The 27923-nt window shown below is 34.4% G+C and overlaps 1 long non-coding RNA gene across 1 annotated transcript; it reads right to left on the reverse strand.

Moving 5' to 3' along the window:
• Window positions 1-7461: 7461 nt before the first annotated feature.
• LOC120077041 lies at window positions 7462-9525 on the reverse strand. The gene is made up of 3 exons (XR_005481722.1): window positions 9403-9525; window positions 8180-8363; window positions 7462-7606 (listed from the first exon to the last, which is right to left on the reverse strand). It is a non-coding gene; the product is annotated as an uncharacterized LOC120077041 (long non-coding RNA).
• Between the last annotated feature and the right edge of the window lie 18398 nt (window positions 9526-27923).

The following is a 27923-nucleotide window of genomic DNA, read 5'->3' on the forward strand; positions in this document are numbered from 1 at the left end:
AGAGTCTAGGTCTACGAAGTTTGTAAACTAGGACAAGTGGGAGAAATTTTGGGTATATGCTCTAGTTTATTGTATTCATATCTTTATTGTACTTATATGTTTCTCACTTAAATTCAACATTGTGATACTCCACTAGGAGTTTTAGTCCAAGTGGGAGTTTGTTGGATTTTATGTCCTAAAACTCGTAGTTTGTAAATTAATAAACATATTCTGTTTTGTTTTTCGATAAAGTTGTTATTGAAATTGTAATCTTGAATCCAATAAACTAAGGTCCTGAGGCTATTTAATGTAGTTTGAACTTTATGTAGCCAAAATGGTCTATAGTATATGAATATATAGCCAAAATGGTCTATGGTATATGAATAAGGTTGGGTGCCTTATTCTGGGGACACTATGGATGCGGCCTACTTTGTAGTTAGTATAAATGATGTGATCCTGAATCGTTCATATATATGTGAATGGGGGCATCCTATGCAATGAGTTTGCATAAGACTGAACCATGAAAAAGTCACTTTTTACGTTCTAAATGTCGTTTTATGTATAAAACTGACTTTTTCGTTAATTGATGACCTAGGTAACTTAATCTTAATCCTGAGCTAACTATGAACTCCTGTTTACTCGGAATTATCCTTAGATCTGTATAGGTGAGGGCAGCTCATCATCGTTGGCCCAATAAGCCTCCCATTTCAGGGGTAAGATTGGGTGGATAGCTAGGAACATATGGTGCAAGACAAAATTCACTCCTACCTGTTATAGGGATAGTAGATAGGTTGCTCCCTTTAGTACTAAATCTAGGTCTTGAACAAGGGGCCCTACCCTCTCCTTAGATCTGTATAGGTTAGATCTTAAACCAATTGTTCATTAGAGGATTAGTGGAATTTTTGGAATAAGATGTAGTCTCGGGGATAAAACGGTTTTTATGACCCAGCCGAGATTACGAACAACCTGTGAAGGATTAGCTTACTAATCATGGTTATATCAAATGGACACAAATATATCTACAGTGTGGGGAGTACAACTACAGGACTCTAGTGGAATGACCTGTTAGTTAACGAATGTTGATTAACTCCATCTAAAGAGTTTAGCCAGCTAATCTTGGATCGTTGGAGCCCATGATCTATAGGTCAATTAGGTTCCCCTACTAGCTCATATGGAATAAACTTAGAATAGTATGATAGAATGATTCGAATTGTTCGAATTAGGTGAAGAGAGAGAAACCGACAAGTATATGCAATATAGTGGTTGGGTTTTTCAGTTTAGAGATACAACTTTAATATTTAAATGTGATTTAAATATAAAGAATATGAATACGTTCATATTCGGAAGCTCGGAAATGATGGAAATAATCAAAGATGTAAAAAGTCAAAAAGTTGACTTTTGACTTTGGAAAAGTCAAACTTTGACCGACCTTATATTCAAATGTGATTTGAACTTCTAGAAAATGAATGCGGATTCATGCTCGGGAGGTCAGAATTAGTCGACACGGAAAAAATCATAAAAAGTCAAAATGTTGACTTTTTGGTCAATATTTGACTTTGACTAAATGACTATTTTGCCCTTTGACTATAATTAGTGGGAAAATCCAAACTTTTGTTGAATAATTCCACTAACAAAATAGTGGGCTAGGTGTTGGCTTATAGTGGAGACATTAAGCCCACTAAGATAGTGGATTATAGGTGTTGGGTTTTTATAGATTTGGTTCATGCAATTGTTGCATGGTTTTTTCTATAAAATGGGCTTTTGATTTTAAATTAAAGACTTTTGTCAATTTTTCAATTTTTTTTTTTAAAATTGGGTTGAAAAAACAAACCAGACCCTACCCAAATTCTCCTTCATTTTCCATCTCTTTTCTCTCTCTCATTTTTTCTTCATCCACTAGGTCTCACAACCCGGTTATGAGTCCAGAAGAGAGTAGGTCAACTCTAGTTGTGGTCCGTTCGTGTTTGGATCGAGATTCAATGAGGAAAAGTGGATTTCGAGAGCTTCAAGGTAATTATATTTACTATTTTTTTTCCCTTCAATTGCATGCTAGTTTTCTTTGAATTAAAAGCAATTAGAGTGTAATTAGATCCTAATTCCGCTGCGTATGTCTCGTGTTCCATCACCCTAGAGATAGGTCATGGTAATATGCGGTCGCCTTGTATGTGTGGGTATCATTTGTCATCGCATAAACAAGAATAGAAGCTTATGTGTAGGCCTATAGACATCATCGCATATATCGCGTGTGTTCTAAAACTAGAAGCCGTAACATTTACATTGAGAGTTGATTTGCTATTGTATGTGTGTAGTATGATCGCATAACACGAACACAATCCTAGGAAGTGTTAGCTGAACCCCTTCTCAACCCGTTACCCTGCACATTCATCTCATCTTCCGTAGTATTAACTCTTTTCTTAACTACGCCACATACATTTTATACTATAAACAATAACCCAACAACTCTTTGATTTATTGGTTACCACAAAGTAAAATTATTGTCGCATATTGTTTTTATTAGTCCCTGAGTTCGACCTTGGCCTTGCCAGGAAACTCAGTAGGATTTATACTTGGGTTCTGCTGAGAAAACTTGTTGCACAACGCATTTTCCATCACCGCAATTTCATTTCATCATTTCACTATATAAAATAACGCATCAGCGGGCCGCATCCGTAGTGTCACCATGATAAGGTATCCCTCCTATATCCATATACTACATACCATTCTGGTTATCACTTAAGGCATGATCCACCTGTATGTCTCAACATACATGCTTAAGTTACAACGACAACCAGGGATGTTAGTTTATTAGTTTGTCATAAAGAAAATAAAACATCCCATGTTTCATAGACAATAGTGAAGAAAATATCATATATTATTACATCACAAATGTTTGTTCAATACAGTGTTTACAAACTACATGACCCAATGAGAGTTTAGGGCATCATCCCTAACAACCTCCCACTTGTCTTGAAGCGAGTTGGGTGGACAATATTGTTGGAGAGGTACCATCATGCAGCGAAAGCGACGAGGATCGATAAGCACTCTAATTGATTAATTTTGGCAAAAAAGAAAACATGCTTAAACATAATGTAATGGGTTTCAAGAACACACCTTTGAAGAACCGTTCAAAATCTTCATTTCTAGCTGCTAAATCTTCCAAATCTTTATGCAAACCACCACGAGATCTTCCCTACTATTTTTTTGTTGTCTAGATTGAATTGTGGAACTTAAAATAAGCTGCAATCAAAGAGAATTTGAAGAATGCTTACTGCAACAACCCAAATGAAGAATACCTTCTTCTACCCAAATTTTTCAGAAAAATTCAACTGATTGCCTCCCTCCAATATCTTCAATATATTGTAGACTATCATGCAAAGAGATTTGTTGCATGGGATGCAGCTCATACTTAGAGTTATTGAAGGTTGAAGTAGTAGGTTCTTTGTGAGCAAGTTTGAAGATGATGATGAAAAATCTCATTTTTCATTTTTTTGTGTTTTTCCTATTTCCAAAATCTATTTTTGATTTTAAAATCATATTTTATTTCTAAAATCAAAATTTATTAATTTTACAAATTAATTTGATAAATTAATTTTCTAAAAAAATTAATAAATAATTATTTAAACAATTTAAATAATTCTAATTAATTTAATATCCAATATTAAATTAATTTTTACACATATTCATCTTCATATATTTATATATATATTCTCCAATTTTGTTTGATTCTAATTTGAACGTTTCAAATTAACTTATCAGGCTACTCAAGAGCTAATCCATTTTCGAGCTAGTAGGGAACCTCTTAGACCTATAGATCATGGGCTCCAGCGATCCGAGATTAATCAGCTAAACTCATGAGACCGATCTAACAACCATTCGTTAACTAATGGTGTAGATTGTATTCGTAACAGTGAAAGCACAAGGATCATCTAAGAATTCAAATTCACGAACTTTAACAAAATATAAAGCATGCTCTTACTGTAAACAAGTAAGTTTCAAGACGTACCTCTTGTAGAACTTCTTCAAAGCTCCTTCTCCAGTTGCTATCTTCTCCAAATCTTTTTGCAGACCACCTCAAGATCTTCCCAGACTCAAAATAATCTGGAATCAAAGGGAATTTGGAGAATGCTCATTGCAACAACCCAAACGAAGAACACCTTCTTCTACCCAAAAGTTTCAGAAAATTTCAATTGGTTGTCTCCCTCCAAAATCATTCCAATCTCTTCAATATATTGCAGACTATCACACAGAGATATTTGTTGTATGGGATGCTGCTCATGCTTGGAGTTATTGAAGGTTGAAGAAGTTGGTTCTTTGTGATCAAGTTTGAAAATGAAGATGAAAAATCTCATTTTTCATTTTTTGTGTTTTTCCTATTTCAAAAATCTATTTTTGATTTTAAAATCATGTTTTATTTCTAAAATCAAAATTATTAATTTTACAAATTAATTTCATAAATTAATTTTCTAATAAAATTAATAAATAATTATTTAAACAATTTAAATAATTCTAATTAATTTAATATCCAATATTAAATTAATTTTTACACAAATTCATCTTCATATATTTAAATATATATTCTTCAATTTCGTTTGATTTTAATTTGAACGTTTCAAATTCACTTATCAGACTACTCTAGAGCTAATCCATTTTCGAGCTAGTAAAGGGACCCGTGGACCTACAGATCATGGGATCCAATGATCCGGGATTAATCAGCTAAACTCATTAGACCGATCTAACCCCCATTCGTTAACTAATGCTGTAGGATTATATCAGCAATAATGGAAGCATAGGGATCATCTAAGAATTCAAATTCACTAAATTTTGCAGATTATAAAGCATGCTCCTGTTGTAAATAAGTAAGTTTCAAGACATACCTCTTGTAGAACTTCTTCAATGCTCTTTCTCCAGCTGTTATCTTCTCCAAATCTTATTGCAGACCACTTCAAGATCTTCTCCACTATTCTTTTGGTGCTCTATATTGAGTTGTGGGACTCAAAATAAGCATGAATCAAAGGGAATATTGAGATTGCTCACTGCAACAACCCAAATGAAGAACACCTTCTTCTACCCGAATTTTTCAGAAAAATTCAATCGATTGCCTCCCTCCAAAATCACTCCAATCTCATCAATATATTGCAGACTATCATGCAAAGAGTTTTGTTGCATAGGATGCAGCTTATGCTTGGAGTTATTGAAGGTTGAAGAAGTGGTTCTTTGTGAGCAAGTTTAAAGATGAAGATGAAACATCTCATTTTTCATTTTTTGTGTTTTTCCTATTTCCAAAATCTATTTTTGATTTTAAAATCATATTTTATTTCTAAAATCAAAATTTATTAATTTTACAAATTAATTTCATAAATTAATTTTCTAATAAAATTAATAAATAATTATTTAAACAATTCTAATTAATTTAATATCCAACATTAAATTAATTTTTACACAAATTCATTTTATATATTTACATATATATTCTCCAATTTCGTTTGATTCTAATTTGAACGTTTCAAATTAACTTATCAGGCTACTCTAGAGCTAATCCATTTTCGAGCTAGTAGGGAACCTCTTAGACCTACAGATCATGGGCTCTAGTGATCCGAGATTAATCAGCTAAACTCATGAGACCAATCTAACTCGCATTCGTTAACTAATGGTGTAGATTGTATTACCAACAACAAGCACAAGGATCATCTAAGAATTCAAATTCACTAATTTTGGCAAAATATAAAGCATGCTCTTGTTTTAAACAAGTAAGTTTCAAGACATACCTCTTGTAGAACTTCTTCAAAGCTTCTTCTCTAGCTGTTATCTTCTCCAAATCTTGTTGCAGACCACCTCAAGATATTCCCTGCTATTCTTTTGGTGCTCTAGATTGAATTGTGGGATTCAAAACAAGCTTGAATCAAGGGATGAAGGAGAAATGCTCACTCTTTCTTCAATCCAAAATTTCTCTCAAATTCTTTATAGATTGCATGCCCGATTTTCACTACAATCTCTTCATTATATTACAGATCAACATGCAAAGGAGAGACTTGCATGAGTTGCAACTCTTGCTTGGAGAAGACAAGGCAAAGAAAATGCTTTATGTGTGAGCAACTAAGGAAATGGATAATGGAAAAACAACTTTTTCCATTTTTGTGTTTTTGGTTTTCACTTTTCCAATTTTATCATAAAATCAAAAATGACTTTATCAATAGTATTTTGATTTAAAAAGTGAAAAATTAATTAATTTCATAAATTAATGATTAAATAAAATTTAATTAATTTAATTTCAAATATTAAATTAATTTTAACATATATCCATCTTTATTTATTTAAATCATATTTAAATATATAAATTCTCATCTTCCGTTTAATACTCAAATTAAACATGTAATTATATCTCATATAATTACTGATTCCTTTAATTGTAATTTGAATGATTCAAATTAACTCATCACGTTATTCTAAAGTTAGTCCGTTACGAGCTAGTAGGAGGACCTCGTAAACCTACAGATCATGGGCTCCAATGACCTAACACTAGAAGAAATTCGAGCTTTAATGTCGGTTGACAACCGACATTAAAGATAGTGTTATTAAAGCCCTTTAATGTTGGTTTTAAATCGACATTAAAGGGCTTCAATGACACAGCCTTCAATGTCGGTTGCAACCGACATTAAAGACCTTCAGTGAAATTTCCAACCGACATTAAAAGGTCTTTAATGTCGGTTGCAACTGACATTAAAGCCTCTATTTTTTTTTTTTAATTATTAACCAACATTGAAGCCCGAATCTGTCCGTTTTACATTAATGTAAATATGTAGAAGGGCAGAGGAGATATTTGAAGACATCTCACTTTACTTTACTTTTTTTTCTCTTTATATTAAATTCTGCTAGTTCCAAGCAATAGACTAAAAAAATCTTACCAATCTTATAAAAACTGTTCCTATTGCAAAAATGAGATCCCATTTTCAATCAGTTTTAACTCAGCTCTTCAACTTTGTATTCTTCAGCAATCTCGCAACTTATTAACAATCTCATAATGCCTACATAAATCTTTGACTACTCTATTGTAAATCTAAGACAACCAAGAATAAGGAACCCACTAATATCACATTGACAAAATTTTGAAATGCTACTACTTATACAAATATTCTTCAACTTTTAGGAATCAAAAGACATCTTAATCACAGATTCACACATCATGTCAAGTTCAAGTATAACAACACTAGGAAAGGAAAATATCAGCCAAATTTAACTATACAACTACTCATAAGAGGTTTTGAACATAATTTAGAAGTAAACAACCAAGGAAGCTGTCATCAGCAAACATTCTATTTCTAGCCCATTCACATTACATGAATAGTGATTATCGTTTCAGCTAGGGGCTGAACATTTTGTCCAAAAGTACAGCATGCACTTCATACATTAAACAAAAATAACACATCAAGATGAGTAGTTTAAACTCGAGAATCCTACAAGCACTCCAACTGCACTTTTCCAGCCTTTAAAAGTGTCTCAATGTCTTTTGGAGGGTTCAGACTAAGATTACAGGCACGCTCACACCGAGGCATTCTGGTCATTCCATGGCAAGGTCCATAGGCCATGTTCATATCGAATTGCCAACATATTCTCAGTGCGCCATATTCATCTAAAACAAAATTCAACGTTCAAAATGAAACAAAATGCATATTATTAAAATAGATATATAGCAAAACGTAGATTCTTTTTTTTTTTTCCCTGAAAACTAAAAGAAAGCTAACATTGGGCAAAGAAGTATTATTAAAGTAGATATATAGCAAAACGTAGATTCTTTTTTTTTTTTCCCTGAAAACTAAAAGAAAGCTAACATTGGGCAAAGAAGTATTATTAAAGTAGATATATAGCAAAACGTAGAACTTAACTGTAACTGGTATCCCCAAAACATTATCACTCCAACATGCATATAATCCTTCCTATATACGTGAACTTAACGATTTGTCCATGGTTAATTTTCGCTTCTGCAGCTAAATTCCTATCTATACATTCTTGCAATAGTGGAATATAGTAAGAAGTTGCAATTCTCGTCCATGAGTCATAAACGGGTGTTACATTCTAATCCAATATGGTCCAAAGAGAAATAAACACACTATAACTTCTCAAATAGGAATTTTCATATCATAGAGTCACTTGAAAAAACTTATTAACTGTCCTTAAAACTGCAAGCATTCAAAAATGGACTTACCAGGAACAATTTTTACGTGAATCCCTTGTTGTTGCAATAAATCTATCTCCTCCCCACCCTTTCCAAACACCTAAAAAACACACAAACAACATCATTAAAAGTATAGAGTAGAACGAACCTGGCAACGCATGTGGCGGAGACATGCGAACGATGACAATGCCTTCCATGTCTCTTCCAAAGGTGTCTTAAATATTGAAGAAGAAACAACAAAAGATGACATTATTTTAGTAATCTTTCTTTCTTAGCTCATACACGAGAAGGAAAAAAAAAAAAGGAAATAGCCAATTTAAACATATTCTTCCAAGAAAAATAGATAGATCTCAAGAGATGATATCAATGGATGAGAGAATCTTCTTTTTCAAGATCTTGAAGAAGAGAAGCTTGGTTACCTAGATATAAGCTACAAAGATGATGGAAAATTTTTGGCAGCATAATGATGTTACCACAACAAAACCAAAAATTTACCTTGAACCTGTTCAAAGAAACACACTCCCAATAATATTCCACAACCACTTGTTCTAAATAAAACTATCAGAATTCCTAAAAAATGAATATTCAAGAACACATACATCAATAAGCAAATTTAGCTCACAATGTACTTTAAATCTCAAAATTAGTCACAAAAAGTATAACAATGATTTACAAAAACTCTCCTTGTAGGTTTCTTCAGACATTCAAGCATAAACAACAATGTTTTATAAAAACTCAAATTTGATTACTCACTTCACTTTAAATATCAAAAGTTGTCACATGGGCATTTGATCTTTTAAGCCAAAAAACAAAAACTTAGGAAAGTTCTGAATTCCATCGATCAAAACAAATGTCTCAATAAACCACAAAATCTACAGAAAGAAGTGATTTCAAAAGCCAACAAACAAAAGTAGTTAGCATAAGAAAGGAGAACTCTTCCTTAGAGTTAGACTCTTTCTATAAATACTTGAAGAAAAGTTAACAATGAATAAAATACCTAACAAATGGAAACATATCACAAATCCAACATGTATTTCTATGCAGCAATAACAAAATCTAAACATCCAACAATAAATCAGTAGACAAGATCCAACTATTAATTAAAGACTAAATGCCCTAATTAAACTAAATGTCATCTCCACTAGGCACGATAGCGTTTCACATAGTTCTAAACATTTGAATTATGTTGAAGGATTCTATCTAGACATTTCCATTAAATCTTCCCGCTAGCTCTCTAGCATCATCAATCTTACCTGCTTTACACAGTGAAGACACCATAGTCGTATAGTTAACCACGTAAGGTGGGCAGCCGTTACTTGACATTTCGACAAACAGCTTGTGTGCAGCATCAACACGGTCATTCTTGCACAATGCCTTCAAAAGTATATTATATGTAAAGACATTAGGAATTAACCCATCTTTCTTCATATTAATATACAACAGATTAATCATTTGAAACTTGTTTTCACTCAGCAATGAATCCAAAAGATCATTTCTTGAGTTTTTGCAGTATAACCAGAGGGCAAGTTTTTCTACTATGGAAAAGGTCATAATTACACGCAACCAGATTAATTGTTCTGACCATAGACTTTCAAATGGTTTATCTTGAATTAGTTGTTCTACTAGTTGAAGCAATACCTGAAAGCTTAAATAAGAAATCCAAACAGTTTAGCTACTCTGCATTGTTAAAGGAACCCAAATCATATATAATCATGCTTTGCTACCAATAAAAGTAATATGAAATTTTGACGTAACCAAGTTGATCCAACAATTAAAGATCCTAGAATACAAATATGAATAGAAAATTGGAGACATGGTCTTTGCTAGTTACAAGACATCGATGTAATAACCATCAATAGTGGATGTCAATCTTTTCACTTGTTATAATTGAGAAAGGGGCCTTCATTTCTAGCAGAAATATTAGGTAGATAGGCAATAGAATTACTAGACTTTCCTACTCCTCGATCATGGTTCAAATCACTGAATGAGAAAATCAATGCACTTTCAAATTGGTTTACAAAACAAGAGATACCTAGTGTAGCCATGACAGCAGCAAATACAATAATGCCTACTGGCTGTACCCTCAGCTTTCCAATCGGGTATTTATAAATATTTATAAACAGTATTGACAACCCTGGCAGAGATAAGTATAAATAGGAATTCCATTCTTTCTCTGACCTTATATGAGGATTTCATGATCTCTTTTATTTTGCAAGGCACAAATGTTGAGGAAGAGCCTCTTCTTTGTGATTAGCATCATAGGTAACTGAATCACTACTAACATCAAATTGTGAAAAAATCTTCCCATAATCTAACAGAGAAAAAAAGCAAGTAAAACATGAATAGATCTAGAACGAACATGCGAGGAGAACAACTTTCAAACCTCTGAACTGATAGAGTTACGAAAAATGTATGGAGAGAACAAAGAACACTTCAAGAAAGCCCACGCGCTAATGGAAACCAACCGAAAACGACCGGAGAACACATGAATAAACTAGCAATGGCAATGAAGATTAAAGTGAATATGCATGAGTCCAATTAATGGAAGGATAGTCATAGCATTCCAACACTAAATCTAATCCAAGACTTTAGAACAAATAGACTTTTAAGATAAGCATCTTATAAATATTACCTTGTACTTGTTATTAATGTTGTTATGAAGTCCTTTTTTTGTTGGGTGCATCTTATCCACTTTTCAACCTTCTTAAAACATGTCCAATGCAATCTTCATATCTTCCTTCCAAATCCCCAAGAATCAAAAGCCTTACACATCAAACTTGAACCTAACAAATGAAAAACTTCACTCAAAATAATTTCATTATTGCTCAAATGAGTTAGCTAAAAAATTCTAATTCAACTAGTTTCCAAAAGAAACTTACTATGAAATAGTTTAGTACATTTAATCTTTGCATTCACGAGTAACACCATCAGTGATTGTCTCTATTCTCAATATCTATACTGAAATCCAAAATAACAAAATTTTGATCCACATATTGTCTTACAGTTTCTATACTTTCAATTTCATAAAAAAAATTCAATACTTAGAGTTTCATTAAAAAAAAAAAAAAAACCAATACTTACAGAGAAAAGGTGTGGTTGTCTATACTTACAGAAACAATTTTACCTTCGGAAGCACGCGCACGTTTCAGAACAAGCAAATACCGAACCCAAAGATCACTTATCCATGAAAAATTATTCCTAGTGGCCCCGGAGTATACGTTCCTCACAATAACATGGAAGCAAGCATCATTGATTAGCACAAAAGAAAAAGAAAACCCATTGAAAAATATTAAAAGAAATTGCACTCAGTTCTAAACTTAGCATCAGATTCTCGTTGTTTGAGGTGTAAATTTCAACTTATGTTGAAAATACAATGCCTTGAAGAAAGCAACATAAACATGCATAACACATTGGTGTTCTTGGTTCGACTATTTTTAGAACATTTGTTCAGCCTTTCTTTCATTTATCGTGATTCATGACACTATTGTTTGTTTAACAATGCACCGTCTAATGAAGTCTGAGGTTGAATGGCTAAATATTTCAAAACTAAAACAGGTAGTTTCAAACTGAATACCACGACTTGTATGATGTGCCTTAAATTGACAAGCTAATTTTCTTAAGAGAAGATATAAAATGATAAAATTTCAGGAAAGCTGAAGTACAAACAAAAGATGTCTGACAAAAAAAGAGACTGAATATAGACAATTATACATTTTGAGAAAAGGGTGGAAGGGGAAAAAGAAGTCAGATGAACTTGCAACAGGAATCATATGCCATAATCAGTCAGCAAAAAAGTACATAAAAATCCACAAACGTTTGGGAGGGATAAAGAAAAAAACTCGAAAATTTGGGGATAAAGAACCAAAAAAATTAAGAAGCATCAATATATGTATTCTTACTTCTCTCACGGACACAGAAGAGAATTAAATCAACAACGTGTGATGGACACTGGAAGAAGATCGACGGCGAGCGAAGAAAGGTGAAGAACGAGCGACAGCGAGTGAAGAAAGGTGAAGGAGATCGACGATGAGCGAAGAAAGGTGAAGAAGATCGACGGCGAGCAAAGAAAGGTGAAGGAGATCCGGTGAGGGAAAAATGGTGAATGGTGCGTCAAAGAGATAGGGTTTGGGCAAAGAAGGACGCGATAAATTAGGGATATATCATTTAATAAAATAAGGAAAAAAAAACATTACACCTTTAATGTCGGTTTTAAACCGACATTAAAGCCCATCTTCAATGTCAGTTTAAAACCGACATTAAAGATCTTTTTTTTTTTAAAATCATCATTATACATCCGATTTCACTTTTTCCAATCGATATTAAAGCCCGAATTTCTTCTAGTGTGAGATTAATGGGCTAAACTCATTAGACCAGATTAATCCTCATTCATTAACTAATGGGTCACTCCACTAAAGCCCATAGTTGCACTATCCTCACTGTCGATATATTATGTCCACATGATTTAACCATAATCAGCAAGTAGACCCTTCACATGTTGTTCGTAATAACGGCTGAGTCACATATCTGTTTTACCCCCAAGATTACGTCTTATTCCTCAAGTCCCTACTGATCCTCTAATGAATAACTAGTTTGTAATCCAATCACTAAACTAAACTCTCTCAGCCCAGTGAGAGGGTGGGGCCCCTTGTTCAAGACCTAGATTTAGTATTTGAGAGAACAACCTTTCTCCTATCCCTAGATCGGGTAGGTGTGAACTTCGTCTTACACCCTGGGTCTCAGCTATCTATCCGGTCTTACCGCTGAAATGAGAGTCTTATTGAGCTTGCGCTGTTGAGCCAACCCTCACCTATGCAAATCTATGGGCAATCTCGAATAAACAGGAGTTCATAGTTAGCTCAGGATTAAGATCGAGTTACCTAGGTCATCTAGGTGAAATAGTCGGTGTATATAGAAAACAACGTTATAAAGTAAGAGTGAGTTATTTCTTTGTCTTGATCTTATGCAAACTCATGGCATAGGACGCCCCCACTCCTCATGTCATAACATGTGCGAATTAGGATCACATCGTATGTAGAAATTTACAACTCTTTGTAACAATTACAGAGTAGGCTGCATCCAATGATGTTACTAGAATAAGGTACCTAACCTTATTCATGTACCAGAGATCATTTTGACTATTTTCTTGAATCTGATCCACTCTTATGTCTCCGCATAAAGTTCAAGTGGGTCAATATATAAAAATATATACAATTTTGAGTTTCCATGGAAAGAATGAAATATACAAATACAATAAACTAGGTCATTACAATACCCATAAATTCTCCCACTTGCCCTAGTATTACAAAACTCGTAGACTAGTCCTAATAGGTGACGCTCGTAGACCTTTGTAAATGGATTAGCTAAGTTGTCTTGGGAAGCAATCTGGGTGACGATTATGTCCCTTCTGTGTACAATCTCTCTGATGAGATGATACTTTTGTTCAATATGCTTTTCTCGTATATGGCTTCGGGGTTACATTGTATTTGCAACTACTTCACTATTGTCACAATAGAGAGTGACAGATAGGTGCATATTAGGAACTACTTCCAGATTTGTCAAGAACTTTCTGAGCCATACTACTTCTTTTGTTGCTTCACTTGAACTACATACTCAGCTTCCATTGTGGAGTCTGCAAAACAACTCTGCTTGATGCTTCTCCACAATACTGCTCCTCCATTTAGAGTGAATACTGACCCCGAAGTTGATTTCCTCGAATCAATATCGGTCTGAAAGTTAGAATCACTGTATCAAGTAAGGATCAGATCCTTAGTACACGAGCATATAATCTCTCGTTCTCCGAAGATATTTGAGAATATTTTTAACACCAGTCCAATGGTTATGACCAGGATTGGACTGAAATCTGCTGACAATTCCTATGTCTTAGCATATGTCGGGATGAGTACACAGTATTGCATACATCAAATTTCCAACTGCAGATGCATATGGAATTTGACTCATCTCTTCAACCTCTTGAGGTGTCTTAGGACTTTGTTCCTTTGATAGGTGAATTCCATGCTTGAAAGGTAAAGATCCTTTCTTCGAATTTTGAATTTTATACCTAAACAACATCTTGTCTATATAAGATGCTTGAGATAATGCTAATGTTCTGTTCTTCCGATTCCGAACTGTTTGGATTCCAAGAACATACTGTACTTCTCCCAAATCTTTCATTTAGAATTGTGAAGCCATCTCTTAACGTCAACTAGATATTCTACCTCATTCCAATGAGTAGAATATCATCAACATACAACACCAAAAAAGCGATAGTTTTGTTGACGATCTTCTTGTATACACATGGTTCATCAACATTTTGTTCAAAGTCATAAGATTTGATCGCAGCGTCAAATCTCATATTCCAAGATCTAGATGCTTGTTTTAATCCATAAATTGATCGATTATGCTTGCAAACGTTTTACTGTTGACCTTGCTGTATGAACCATCCTGGTTGAGTCATATAGATACTCTCTTCAAGATAGCCATTCAGAAAAGTTGTCTTGACATCTATTTTCCATATTTCATAATCATAAAATGTGGCTATGGACAAGAGTATTCTAATAGATTTTATCATGGCAACTGGAGAGAAAGTTTCTTCACCCCTCTCTTTGGATAAACCCTTTTGCCATTAGTCTAGCTTTGTAGGTCTGTACCCTGTCTCTTATACACATCTAGATGTGTATAAGAGACAGAGTCTAGCTTTGTAGGTCTGTACCTTACCAGCTTGGTCTCGTTTTCTCTTGTAGATCCATTTTCAACCGATGGGTTTTACCCCTTCAGGTTGACTTACAAGACTCACATGCTGGTAATGAACTATCTTCTAACTTATTTAAAAGACCGTTCTTAACCAATCTCTCAATCCTATTGAGATTTATGTGACCCAGTCTCAAGTACCAAAGATAAGCATTTGGAGAAATCTTCCTCTTCTTATGAGTCCCAGCAGTTTTAAACATCTCTATATTCAAAATAACTCTGACCTCAGTTGGTTTTAACATGTACAAGTTATTTTCTAATTTTGCAAAAAAAGTCTGTTTATTTCCTATTTTGATGAACACTTCACCATTTTTGAAATAAACTTTATAATTATTTTCTAGTAAACAAGAGACATAAATTAGATTCTTTTTCATAGAATGAATATAAATACATTTTTCAAATAAATGTAATTATCTCCTATAAATAACTTCATATCTCTCACTTCTTTGGCTGAAACAATCTCCCCAGTCCTTACTTTAAATATTGATTCACCTTCGGTCAACTGTCTCCAGGAACTTGTTTCCTGTGAGATAGTACATACATAATTAGCGGCACCTGAATCAATTATCTAGATTTTATCGTTTTCCACTAAACATGCTTCGATAACAAGTAAATAATATTTCTTGCTGTTCAAATTCTGCATTCGCATCTACATAATTCATAATTTCAGGTGAGTTGGGAGATAGAGGATAATCCTCTGATAAAACTCTTTTGGTGTAATCAACCGCTAGTAATTTGTTTCTTGATTTGATTTTACTGTTAATAATATCGGAAGTGAGTATTCTAGAATTCGACATCTTGATAAAATTAAAACAAATTCTAGTTAGCAAATTGTTACTAAATCCAAAATCAAGTTTTAGCAAAAAGTAATAATGTACCCATAACCATTACTTATTTGCAACGATACTTTAGTGAATCATAATACATGCTATCGTGAGGCAGTCAGATACTCACTAAAATAAAAAATTTTGACCAAACACTATCCCCTGAATAACTCTTATTCCTGTAGTCGTTTAGTTATCAATTTTTGGTCAAGATCTTTACTAACAACTTAGTAATTCTTGTAAGTGTAACCCACCATTTTTAGATTTTATAGGACGATATGAACTTGCCTCCGGAATTGAAGACGAAACTATAAGACCCTATTCATTTTATTGAAGCTTGGGTTGTTCTGAACCCTATGCTACAACCCTCTGTGGGGATAGCCCTCACTAAACGACAAGCAAAGGGCCGCTTAAAGCTTACCAGCAAGCGTAACATAGGAATCTCATGGTTCAGACTAATGGAGGAGACCATAGTATATATTGACACATATCCTTCACCCACTTACTATGAATTACTTCCTCTGTTTACCTTGATATTGACTCATACAAAACACTCTCCGAAGGGACGTCACTCCCAGGGTGACACGAAGCGTCATATGAATCTCACAGTGTAAACTATGTGAAGACATGGTAGTTGAAATCTATTTATTGTATAATAGACTTATATTTGAACAACTTCCTTTTATTCACTGAAATCTAGATTTAATTTAAAAAAATCCTTTCCGAAGGGAGGCCATTTCTAGGGTGACACGAAGTACTGCTTAAATCTGGATTGTGAACTCTTAGAGACGTGGAAGCTAAAAATAAAGTATCGTATATGTTATTAATCTCCCACTAAAGTTTTCTAATAACTCTATCATATAGAAGTTATTAAACTGCCACTGGAGCGTTCTATTTGGATAGATTTATACTTGGTTCTTTTCAGCTAATAAAACAACCCTAAGTCTATGTGGTTTATTCAAGAATAACTCTTATAATTGGATTTTAACCTATGATGTCTAGGTGATAAACCATTTCATTACCTCACATCACTCACGCATGCTCATAACATTGATTACCAATGCTCAGTAATTCGGCCATAATCCCCAGGTAGGAGGTATTCCGTAAACTGTCAACTTATGTACCCCTAGTCTTAGGCAGGATTATATACTGATTGAGTTTGTAACCTAGATTTTATATGTTTTAACAATTAAAATCGGTGGTCAACCTACATAAGCATGTAGCTGTTGATTATGGATTTTAAATGTGGAACCCACATTTATAACAACTTATAAAACTTTAGACATGCTAAACATCTATTACATACATAAGGCATTCAACATTTAATATAACATTTATATTAAATACAAGAAACTCTAACATACATAATATATATTATAACAATTATAACATACTTTCAATGCATGTAACATGCGTCCTATGGTGGGATTTTAAATTTAAATAACATACTATATGCACATACAAGATTTATTTAATTATAACATACATTAAATGCATAAATAATTAAACACCGACTGATATGCTTTTAATTTTGGCAAAAACAAGCAAACAGAAGCCTAACTATTACAAATCAACTTCAAAATCGTCTTTGAACTGCTCGAACCACTCCAAACCGAACCCAAGCACCTTGAACCAGACTGGATGAATCTGAACCGGACAAGCAAAAAGTACTTTGAGGCTGAACCATATTGGACCTTGAAAATAACTGGTCGAACCGACTGCACTCGGTCTAACCTCAAAGTTTTGCATAGGCCGATGGTGTAGCGCCGAAGGCAATCGTCTAGTTCCATCGCCTTGTGTTGTGAAAGACTACATGATCGTTTAGTGGTTACCTCCACTAAACGATTGTTTAGCTCCATTGAATAGAACTACACAATCGCTTAGTGTCTGCCGAAGGTACACGATCGCTTAGTTCTATCGTATAGAACTACACGATCTCTCATCTCCATCGCTTAGCTATCGCATAGAACTAAACAATCGCTTAACATCATCATCTAGTGCTTCATATCATCGTTTAGTATCTGCCATAGCTAAACGATCGCTTAGCTCCATCATATAGAACATCATCGCATCGATTGGCATTTCATCTACATGATCGCTTAGCTCTTCATCTAAACGATCGCTCAACACTATTGCATAGCACTTCATCGCATCGCTTAGCACACATCTAGCTAAACGATCATGTAGTACCATCCTATAGTAAATTCAACATATCGTTTGGTTCCCACGCCAAAGCTAAACGATAACTTAGTGTTATCGTATAGCAAATTGAACGCATGGTTTAGATCCCGCAGGTACATGATTGTCTAGTGTTCAACATCACAATGACCAACTCCCATTGCTATACGATCATCTAGCTTTTCTTCACATTGTGTAGCGCCTGAAGCTAGACAATTGCTTAGCAACTGAACCTCAACAACGATTTTGAGCAGAAGCTAAAAAACTTGAAGAGCAGCTCTGCCTCCTTCATTTCATTTTCCAATTACATCTTAATTTCGACTCTAATGACTCAAAATAAATTACAGACTCTTGCTAACACATAAAATCTCATCAAACAAAGAGTCAATTACACATTTAAAAGAGAAATTAAAGAGAATTAAAAAACCAAATCTCAGAAAACTATATCCGTGCATCAGTTTCATATTTCTCATATAAAGCACCAACCAAACCAAAATTAAATCGAATTGAATGCTTATTTGATGCTTTGATACCAATTGTAGGACCGTTTCAGCAACAACGGAAGCACAAAGTTCATCTAAGCAATAAAATTCACTTATTTTTGCAAAATATAAAACTTGCTCTTGCTGTAAATAAGTTTCAAGACATAGCTCTTGTCGAACTTCTTCAAAGCTTCTTCTCTAGCTTCTATCTTCTCCAAATCTTGTTGTAGACCACCACAAGATCTTCCCCACTATTCTTTTGGTGCTCTATATTGAGTTGTGGGACTCAAAACAAGCGTGAATCAAGGGATGAAAGAGAAATGCTCACTGCAAAAAACTAGTTGAAGAACTCTTTCTTCAAACCAAATTTTCTCTAATTGCATGCCTAATTTTCACTCCAATCTCTTCATTATATTGCAGATTAACATGCAAAGGAGAGACTTGCATTCGTTTCAGCTCATGCTTGGAGAAGACAAGGCAAAGAAAATGCTTCACGTGTGAGCAACTAAGGAAATGGATAATGGAAAAACAGCTTTTTCCATTTTGTGATTTTGGTTTCCACTTTTTCAATTTTATTATAAAATCAAAAATGATTTTATAAAATCTATTTTGATTTAAAAAATGAAAAATGAATTAATTTCATAAATTAATTATTAAATAAAACTTAATTAATTTAATATCAAATATTAAATTAATTTTAACACATATCCATCTTTATATATTTAAATATGCCCACTCGTCAACTAATGGGTCACTACACTAAAGCCCATAGTTGCACTCCTCTCACTGTAGATATATTATGTTCACATGATATAACCATAAACAGCAAGTCGACCCTTCGCAGGTTGTTCGTAATAATGGTTGGGTCAAATATTTATTTTACCCCCGAGATTACGTCTTATTTCCCAAGTCCCTACTGATCCTTTAATGAACAACTTGTTTGTGATCCAATCACAAAACAAAACACTCTCAGTCCAATGAGAGGGTGGGGTCCCTTGTTCAAGACCTGGAATTAGTGCTTGAGAGAACAACCTTTCTCCTATCCCTAAATCGGGTAGGCGTGAACTCCGTCTTGTACCCTATGTCCCCAGCTATCTATTAGGTTTTACCGCTGAAATGGAAGTCTTATTGAGTCGGCGTTGTTGAGCCAACCCTCACCTATGCAAATCTAAGGGTAATCCCGAATAAATAGGAGTTCATAGTTAGCTCAAGATTAAGATCAAGTTACCTGGGTCATCTAGGTGAAATAGTCACTCTTATACAGTAAACAATGTTATAAAGTAAGAGTGACTTATTTCTTGGTCCGATCTTATGCAAACTCATTGCATAGGACTACCCCACTTCTCATGACATAACATGTACGAATTAGGATCACATCATATGTAGCACTTTACAACTCTTTGTAATAGCTACAGAGTAGGCCGCATCCAATGGTGTTACCAGAATAAGGTACCCAATCTTATTCATGTACAATAGATCATTTGGACTATCTACTCAAACCTGATCCACTCTTATGTCTCTACATAAAGTTCAAATACTCGTGCTAGAATCTTAGTTTATTGGATTTAGACTTTCATTCAATTTATGTAATCAATAATAAGTAGATTGATTATAGAAACTGTTTATCATTTTAGAAACTGTGAGTTTTAGGACATAAAACCCAACAAGTCATAGTAAGACTATGACTTATGTTCGTTAGAAGGATCAGTGATACTTAAGGAGTTAGATGTAACTATAGGGGCATAATGGTAAATTGGCTCGACTGTACTTACAACCAATCTGTGAAGGGTTATCACACTGTTGCTTGGTTGAAATGGACACAAAATATATTTGAACAACTTCCTCTTATTCACCGAAATCTAGATTTAAGCTAAACAATCCTTTCTGAAGGGAGGTCACTCCTAGGGTGACACGAAGTACGCTTAAATCTGATACCAATTGTAGGATTGTATCGACATTAGCGGAAGCACAAGGATCATCTAAGCACTCAAATTCACTAATTTTGGCATAATATAAATCATGTTTCTACAGAAAAAATGGGTTTTAAGACAAACCTCTTATAGAACTTCTTCAAAGCTCCTTCTCCAACAACAATCTTCTCCATATCTTGTTGTAGACCACCTCAAGATCTTCTCCACTATTCTCTTGGTGCTCTAGATTGAGCTGTGGGACTCAAAACAAGTTTGAATCAAGGGATAAAGGAGAAAAGCTCACTGCAGCAACCATGTTGAAGAACCATTCTTCAAATCGAATTTTCTCTAAAATTCACTATAGATTGCATGCCCAATTTACACTCCAATATCTTCATTATATTGCAGATAAAACATGCAAAGAGAAGAGTTGCATGACTCATGCTTCGAGAAGACAAGGCAAAGATATTGCAATATGTGTGAGCTAGTTCAAAGATGGATAATGGAAAAACTTCTTTTTCCATTTCATGTGTTTTCTTTACCAATTTTCCAATTTTATCTAAAAATCAAAATTTGATTTTATAAAATCTATTTTGATTTTAAAAATGAAAATTTCATTAATTTCATTAATTATTTATTAAATAAAGCTTAATTAATTTAATATCAAATATTAACTTAATTTAAACACATATCCATCTATATATATATTTAAATCATATTTAAATAAACAAATCTCCTATTTCGTTTAATTCTAAAATTAAACATATAATTATATCTCATATAATTACTAATTCCCCTTAATTTATTTGAACATTTCAAATTAACTTATCACACTATTCTAGAGCTAGTCCGTTACGAGCTAGTAGGGGGACCTCGCAGACAAACAGATCATGGGCTCCAACGATCCGAGATTAAGTGGCTAAACTTATTAGATTAAATTAATCCCCATTCGTTAACCAATGGGTCATTCCACTATAGCCCATAGTTGCACTCCCCTCACTGTAGATATATTATGTCCACATGATTTAACCATAATCAGCAAGTCGACCCTTTGCAGGTTGTTCGTAATAATGATTGGGTCAAATATCTGTTTTATCGCCGAGATTACGTTTTATTCCTCAAGTCCCTACTAATCCTCTAATGAACAACTGGTTTGTGATCCAATCACTAAACCGAACTCTCTCAGCCAAGTGAGAGGGTGGAGCCCCTTGTTCAAGACCTAGATTCAGTACTTGAGAGAACAACCTTTCTTCTATCCTTTAATCGGGTAGGCGTGAAGATCTTACACCCTATGTCCCCAGCTATTTATCCGGTCTTACCCTTGAAATGGGAGTCTTATTGAGCCGGAGTTGTTAAGCCAACCCTCAACTATGCAAATCTAAGGGCAATCCTGAATAAATAGAAGTTCATAGTTAGCTCAGGATTAAGATCGAGTTACCAAGGTCTTCTAGGTGAAATAGTCAGTTCTAAACAGTAAATAATGTTATAAAGTAAGAGTGACTTATTTCATGGTCCTGATTTTATGAAAACTTATTGCATAGTATGCCCCCACTCCTCATGTCATAACATGTACGAATTAGGATCACATCGTACGTAGCACTTTACAACTCTTTGTAACAAGTAGAGAGTAGGCCGCATCCAATGGTGCGACCAAAATAAGGTACCCAACCTCATTCATATGATCATTTTGACTATTTACTCGAACCCGATCCACTCTTATGCCTCCACATAAAGTTCAAGTACTCATACAATAGTCATGAGTCTTAGTTTGTTGGATTTAGACTTTCTTACTATTTATGAGATCAATAACAAGTATATTGATTATAGAAAATGTTTTATCATTTTACAATACTCCCACTTGGACTAAAACTCTAGTGGATCAATATACACAAATATATACAATGTGAGTTTACATGGAGAGAATAAAATGTACAAATACAATAAACTAGGGCATCACAATACCCATAAATTTTCCCACTTGTCCCAGTGATACAAAACACGTAGACCTAGTCCTACTAGGTGATCCTCGAACACTTTAGCCGAGAGGGCCTTCGTAAATGGATCAACTATATTTCTTTTTCTAATTCGCTTACAGCAACATACTCAACTTCCATTATGGAGTCCGCAATACAACTCTACTTGAGGCTCCTCCACACAACTGCTCCTCCATTAAGAGTGAATACTGGACCCGAAGTTTATTTTCTCGAATCAACATCGGTCTGAAAGTTAGAATTAGTGTATCCAATAAGGATCATATCCTTAGGACCATATACGAGCATATAATCTCTCGTTCTCCGAAGATACTTGAGAATGTTTTTAACAACAGTCCAATGGTCATGACCAGGATTGGGCTGAAATCTGCTGACAATTCATACGACATAGCATATATCGGGACGAGTACACAACATTATATACATCAAACTCCCAATTGCATATGCATATGGAATTCGATTCATCTCCTCAACCTCTTGAGGTTTCTTAGAACTCTGCTCCTTAGACAAGTGAATTCCATGCCTGAAAGGTAAAGATCCTTTCTTGGAATTTTGCATTTTATACGTAGACAACATCTTGTTTATATAAGATGCTTGAGATAATGCTAATGTTCTGTTCTTGTGATTCCGAACTATTTGGATTCCAAGAACATACTGTGCTTCTCTCAAATCTTTCATTTGGAATTGTGAATCCAACCATCTTAACGTCAGCTAGATATTCTACCTCATTCCCAATGAACAGAATATCATCAACATACAATACTAGAAAAGCTACAGTTTTGTTGACGATTTTCTTGTATACACAGGGTTCGTCAACATTTTGTTCAAAACCATAAGATTTGATCGCAACGTCAAATCTCATATTCTAGGATCTAGAAGTTTCTTTTAATTCATAAATGAATTGATTAAGCTTGCAAACGTTTTGCTCTTGACCCTACTGTATAAACCCTTCTAGTTGAGACATATAGATACTCTCTTCAAGATAGCCATTCAGAAAAGTTGTTTTGACATCCATTTTCCATATTTCATAAAATATGGCTATGGATAAGAGTATTCTAATAGACTTTATCACGTCAACTGGAGAGAAGGTTTCCTCAAAATCTAACCCCTCTCTTTGGGTAAACCCTTTTGCCACAAGTCTAGCTTTTTAGGTCTGTACCTTACCAGCTTGGTCTCATTTTCTCTTGTTGATCCATTTGCAACCGATGTGTTTTACCCCTTCTTGTTGATCTACAAGATCCTAGAGATAATTGAAATACATAGATTCCATTTCAAGGCCCATGGCTTTAATCCATTGGTCTTTGTCCACATCGTTCATTGCTTGATTAAAAGATAATGGATCCTCTAAACCATCATCTAGTATGATGAATTGAATTTCAATTAAACCCATGTACCGGTTAGGCTGTTGAACAACCCTTCCACTACAACGAGGCATTCTCAACTCTTGAGAAGGATGTGAAGTATCAGTTTCATCAACAACTCTTGTTGATAGACCTGCTCTATCAACAACTCTTGTTGATACATTTGTCGTTTCTCTAGACATTTCTTCTATTACTAGCTTACTGCGAGGTTGATGGTTCTTTATATAATCTTCCTCCAGGAAGGTTGCATTTGTTGATACAAACACTTTATCTTCATGAGGATCATAAAATAAACCACCTTTAGTTTCTTTTGGGTAGCCTACATATAGGCATACTTTTGAACAGTGTTCCAGCTCTTTAGGATTTTGCACCAACACATGTGCTGGAGAACCTCAAATCCTGAAGTGATATAAATTTCCTTTACGTTCTCTCCAGAGCTCATAAGGTGTTTCAGAAAAACTTTTTGAGGGAACTATGTTCAAAATATACACCACAGTCTCAACTACGTGTCCCTAAAAAGAATTTGGTAACTGAGCGTAATTCATCATGGAACGAACCATGTCGAACAAGGTTCTATTTCTCCTCTCTGCTACACCGTTCTGTTGAAATATGCCAGGGGTTGTGAATTGAGACTAAATTCCATGTTCTATCAAATAGTTCTGGAATTCTATGTCCATATACTCACCACCTCGATCCTATCGAAGCGTTTTCATCTTTTTACCTAATTGATTCTCAACCTCAGCCTTATACTCTTTGAACTTTGCAAAAGTTTTAGACTTTTGGTGCATTAGGTAAATATGCCCATACCTTGAATAATCATCTATAAAACTGATGAAATATTCATACCCTCCTTTTGCTCTAACATTTAAAGGCCCACAAAGGTATGAGTTAATCAGCTGTAAGGGTTCTTTGGCTTTAAGACCTTTTCTAGAAAAATATCTTTTTGTTATTTTACCCTCAAGATAAGACTCACATGGTGGTTATGAAATGTCTTCCAACTTGTTTAAAAGACGGTTCTTAACCAATCTCTCAATCCTGTTGAGATTTATGTGATCCAGTCTCAAGTGCCAAAGATAGGGATTTGGAGAAATCTTCATTTTCTTATGAGTCCCAGCAGTTTTAAACTTCTGTATATTTAAAACAGCTTTGTCCTCAGTTAGTTTTAACATGCACAAGTTATTTTCTAGTTTTACAGAGCAAATCTATTTATATCCCATATTGATGAACACTTCACCATTTTCAAAATAAACTTTATAATTTTGTTCAAGTAAACAGGAGACAGATACTAGATTCCTTTTCATAGAAGGAATATAATATACAATATTCAAATAAATGTACTTATCTTCAATAAATAACATTATATCTCCCACTGCTTTGGCTGAAACAATCTCCCTGGTCTCTACCTTAAAGATTGTTTCACCTCCTGTTAACTGTCTCCAGGAACTTATTTCCTGTAAGATAGTACATACATGATTTGCAGCCCTGAATCAACTATCCAGATTTTATCATTTTCTACTAAACATGCTTCGATAACAAATAAATCATATTTATTTTGTTGTTCGAATTTAGCATCCTCATCTACATAATTCATAATTTTAGATGAGGTTGGAGATAGAGGACAATTCTCTGTTAAAACTCTGTTGGTATAATCAACCGCTAGTAATTTATTTGTAAATTTGATTTTACTGTTATGTACATCGAAAGTGAGTATACTGGAATTCGACATGCTGATAAAATTCAAACAAATTCTAATTAGCAAATTGTAACTAAATCCAAAGTCAAATTTTAGCGAAAAGTAATAATGTACCCATAACCATTATTGATTTGCAACGATATTTTAGTGAGTCAGAATATGTGCTACCATGGGGCAGTCAGATACTCCTTCACTAAAACAAACAATTTTGACCAAACACTATCTCTGGAATAACTCTTATTCTTATAGTCGTTTAGTTACCGTTTTCGGTCAAGATCTTTACTAACAACTTAGTAATTCTTGTAAATATGACCTGCCATTTTTAGATCTTATAGAACGATATGAACTTGCCTTCAAACTAGAAGACAATATCCAAGAAGGAACTATAAAACCCTATTCATTTTACTGAAGCCTGGGTTGTTCCGAATCCTATGTTATAACCCTCTATGGGGATAGCCGTCACTAAACGACTAGCAAAGGGCCGCCTAAAGCAAACTCGCAGGCCCAACATAGGAATCTCACAGTTCAGACTAATGGAGGAGACTATAGGATATATTGACACATATCCTTCACCCACTTACTATGAACTACTTCCTCCATTTACCTTGATATTGACTCATACAAAACCCTCTCTGACGGGAGGTCACTCCCAGGGTCACACGAAGCGTCATATGAATCTCACGGTGTAAACTATGTAGAGACGTGGTACTTGAAATCTATTTATCATATAATAGACTTATATTTGAACAACTTCCTCTTATTCACCGAAATCTAGATTTAAGCTAAAAAATACTTTCCGAAGGGAGATCACTCCCAGGGGTACACGAAGTATGCTTAAATCTGATACCAATTGTAGGATTGTATCAACAGTAGTGGAAGCACGAGGATCATCTAAGCACTCAAATTCACTAATTTTTGCATAATATAAAGCATGCTTCGGCAGAAGAAATGGGTTTCAAGACATACCTCTTGTAGAACTTCTTCAAAGCTTCTTCTCCAGCAGCAATCTTCTCCATATCTTGTTGTAGACAACCTCAAGATCTTCCTAACTATTCTCTTTGTGCTCTAGATTGAGTTGTGGGACTCAAAACAAGATTGAATCAAGGGATGAAGGAGAAAAGCTCACTGCAGCAACCTTGTTGAAGAACCATTCAAACCGAATATTCTTTAAAATTCACTATAGATTGCATGCCCGATTTTCACTCCAATCTCTTCATTAAATTGCAGATCAACATGCAAAGAGAAGAGTTGCATGGGTTGCAGCTCATGCTTGGAGAAGACAAGGCCAAGATATTGCAATATGTGTGAGCTACTTTAAAGATGGATAATGGAAATACTTCTTTTTCAATTTTGTGTGTTTTGTTTACCGATGTTCCAATTTTATCTAAAAATCAAAATTTGATTTTATAAAATCTATTTGATTTTAAAAACGAAAATTTAATTAATTTCATAAATTAATTATTAAATAAAACTTAATTAAATAATCTCATATACAAGGTAAGTTAATTATTTTAACCACATAACAGTGTTTGATAATATTTAAATCATCTTTAAATATATAAAATCTCCTATTCCGTTTAATTCTAAAATTAAACATATAATTATATCTCCTATAATTACTAATTCCCTTAATTCTAATTTGAACATTTCAAATTAACTTATCACGCTAGTCTAGAGCTAGTAGGGGGACCTCGCGGACCAATAAATCATGGGCTCCAACGATCCGAGATTAATTCGCTAAACTCATTAGACCAAATTAATCCCCATTCGTTAATCAATGATTCATTCCACTATAGTCCATAGTTGCACTCCCTTCAATGTAGATATATTATGTCCACATGATTTAACCATAATCAGCAAATCGACCCTTCGTAGGTTGTTCGTAATAAAGGCTGGGTCAAATATCTGTTTTACACTCGAGATTACGTCTTACTCCTCAAGTCCCTACTGATCCTCTAATGAACAACTGGTTTGTAATCCATCACCAAACCAAACTCTCTCGGCCCAGTAAGAGGGTGGGGCCCCTTCTTCAAGAATTGGATACAGTACTTGAGAGAACAATCTTTCTCCTATCCCTTAATCGGGTAGGCGTGAACTACATCTTGCACCCTATGTCCCTAGCTATCTATCCAGTTTTACCCCTGAAATGGGAGTTTTATTGAGTCGGCGCTATTGAGCAGACCCTCAACTATGAAAATCTAAGGGCAATCCCAAATAAATAGGAGTTCATAGTTAGCTCAGGATTAAGATCGAGTTACCTAGGTCATCTAGGTGAAATAGTCAGTCTTACACAGTAAACAACGTTAAAAAGTAAGAGTGACTTATTTCTTGGTCTTGATCTTATGGAAACTCATTGCATAGGACACCCCCACTCCTTATGTCATAATATGTACAAATTAGGATCACATCGTATGTAGTACTTTACAACTTTTTGTAACAACTACAGAGTAGGCCACATCCAATGGTGTTACCAGAATAAGGTACCCAACCTCATTCATGTACCATAGATCATCGGTGGTCATATGTTGGAGTGGAATATATGCAATGACCACTTTTTCCTGTCATAGTTTTCTTGTACTCTCGCCAAG

This window comes from Benincasa hispida, chromosome 5, assembly GCF_009727055.1.
Source record: "Benincasa hispida cultivar B227 chromosome 5, ASM972705v1, whole genome shotgun sequence".
NCBI lineage: Eukaryota > Viridiplantae > Streptophyta > Magnoliopsida > Cucurbitales > Cucurbitaceae > Benincasa > Benincasa hispida.